The sequence below is a fragment of the Trachypithecus francoisi genome, unplaced genomic scaffold, assembly GCF_009764315.1.
Source record: "Trachypithecus francoisi isolate TF-2019V2 unplaced genomic scaffold, Tfra_2.0 Lachesis_group3, whole genome shotgun sequence".
NCBI classification, from domain to species: domain Eukaryota; kingdom Metazoa; phylum Chordata; class Mammalia; order Primates; family Cercopithecidae; genus Trachypithecus; species Trachypithecus francoisi.
Window position 1 is genome coordinate 140,283,816 of NW_022681468.1, and position 2,839 is coordinate 140,286,654.

Here is a 2,839-nt window from a genome sequence, read left to right on the forward strand (position 1 = left end):
CAGTGATGGACTTAGGAGACAGCTGTACACTTAGAAGATACACTAAGTGTTATTTACACTGAGATGTCCAGTATCATCAACTCTGAAAGGTAAACAAACAATATTCAGAATGTGGCTTAATTTGTGTCAGCTAATAACTGGGAATGGTATAGCTTTAATCACTTAAGAAACACATACTGTAACTTAGTCTAAACTTAATTTCCTTCACCCCTCTCTCTTACGGCTTGGGAAAATTTAAAGATCAACATGAAATGGAGCCATTGCTGAGGCAGATCTTTTAAGATAACAAAGGAAAAATTGACAAGTGTATATGATAAATTATCAGTAACAGTGATGCTACCAATTTAACTGTTAGAGAAATCAGATTTTTATGTCATAAAATGTGGCTTTTAAAATATTTCCTTTTATTCTGGAACAAAAACTGGAGAAAGGACGATGATTCCTTCAGGAAGCAATGACTCAATTCAGGTTGTTACTTTACATTTAAGTACCACTCAAAAAGTGGACATAAAAGCAAGTGATTCCTGTTTGCCCATCACTATATCAGCTACATAGCTGAGAGTTCAGATCTTAATTACACAACACTTTCTCTGTTACCAGAAGCTAAGACTGCTCCGCGACAATAGGACAGGTAGAATTCTCAGATAACCAGCGATTGATGCAGTGGACATGGTACTCATGGGAACAAGGTAGTTTACGAAGTTTGTTGCCTTCTCTATATTCTGTAATGCAAACACTACAGGTTTTTAATGCATCACTTTCACCAAAACTTGTCATTGCCACGTTGTCAATCTGTTCTTTGATGAGTCCTCTAGGTTGGTCATCATCATCCTCATTTAAGAGGAAAAACTGAGCCAGGCTAAGGAAGTGCAAAGCGCCACTTTCATCAAATATGACTGAGGTCCTATGTCAGCCCTCCCTCCTGGCACCTGATGAGCCTGATGATGAGCTTCCTTCATTACTGCCTTCAAATAAATCTGAGCTAGTTTCTGAACTTTCACCACCAGAACTGGAACTAGGGCAAACTAGAACTTGAACTGGAACTTGAGCTGGAATTCGAACTGGAACCAGAACTACTACCACCACCAGAATCCCTCCGTGATTCTGCCCTTTCCATATTTTGATTTGGGACTGAGCCAGTAGGCTCTGAGTCGCTATCACTGTACATAAAATAGCTTAACCAAAACCTGTTATTATCTGCCTTAACATGGTCTGAATTACAACAGATGTAGTCTCACTTAGACCAGTATTTAAGATTCTACGAAAGGGAATTCTGATGGTACTGACATAGGTCCTCACACCTCCCTGCTCAGAACGTGAAAATGTACACCTAAAATCTCCTCGTTCACTTTCGTAGGTGACAGTATCGTTTGGCATCTGAGACCTAGACCAAGTTTCATTGACTATGCTATCTCTCTGCTGATATTCTCCAGGACGAACTCTTCTTACGTGAAGATCAAGGACTATGGTTGGTTTGTATCCTGATCCTGTAGATTCACCATTGGCAGCTGTGTCTGAAGAACCTGCTCCTTGAGAGGCATTTCTTGTTCCAGAAGCTGCAAAAATACCTCTACTTAGCAACTCAGGCCCAGATATTTGCTCTCTCAATGTCACACGGGGCCGGGTTCTAGAACTTCCCTCCATCTCATTTACCAAAGGATGTTCAAAAATCTGAGATGAGATATGATGATGAGATCTTCGTGGAATTTCACTCATTGGATGCAGAGGTGACCTCCTTCTCTCAGCTCTTGCTCTGTTTCTCCGATGGTCTAGGCTCCTGCTTCCTGTCCTCCTCTGACCTCTGGTAAGTGGAACTTCTGTTACTGCTTCAGTTGAATTTCGTTCTGATCTAGATGGCCTTGCAGATGTTGATTCAGGTCATGGGTTTTCCACTTGCCTTTGGCTGTTGTTTTCCACATTTTCTCCACTAGAATGTCTTGCAGATGGCTCATTTTCATTCTCTGAATTTTGGCTCCCATTATTACTGTTAACATTTATCTCTAAACTGAATCTGAAATCACCACTGTTTGGATTAGTCCGGCTCACCGCTCTCCAAGATTGGTTTCCTCTTTGTCCACTTCTTGTTGTATTTCCAGTTTGTCTGACAGAGTTAAGCCAGTCTATTGCAGAGTCACCATTAGATACATCATCTGAAGAGTCTCCTCCTCTATTTTCGCCTGAGTTTTGCTGTGGTGGGCTTTCTTTAATTTGCTGTAGTCTTCTCAGCAACTCTTCCTCAGTACTTTCACCTGGGGTGCCTAGCAAACTGTTCTCTCTCCTAAGCCTATAATCCTCTTCACTCAGGTTATTTACAAATTTATAGAAAGCTTCTTCCCGATCCAATCGGTCCATCTGAATTCTGTGCTGTGCTGCAGACTGATCACCACTTCCTTTGTCGTTAGAATCTGAGTTTTCCATATTGATGAACAAGTGGAAAATTACTAGGTTTTAGGATCAGCATCCAACTCTGTTGGTTTGGCTGCTGCCGCCGAGGCTGCTCCGCAGCCGCCTGGCCACAGCTCTCAAGCGGCCACCAATGGGCTGATTGAGACCCTCCTCTAAGCCCAGCACCTGCCAGACGTTGCTCTGGCAGCCATTATCTTCCCCATTGTTACCAAGCAGCCACAGGAAAACTCTTGACTGGTTTTCTTTAGGCATTTCCCATGAATAGGCATTTTCTATGTCTCTGAGTATTTTCTCTAGGATTTCCTATGCTGGGGCCATTCTCACATCTTCCTCTCTCTTGGTATAACCCCTTATTGTGGTGAAGAATATCCTCCAGTATTACGTGGCTAAAATACGTTTATTCTATAGTATCTACTTCAAGCTTAATAGCATA

General features: G+C 42.0%; 1 pseudogene; it reads right to left on the minus strand.

Moving 5' to 3' along the window:
- Positions 1-455: 455 nt before the first annotated feature.
- Positions 456-2,600, minus strand: LOC117069225 (annotated as a pseudogene).
- Between the last annotated feature and the right edge of the window lie 239 nt (positions 2,601-2,839).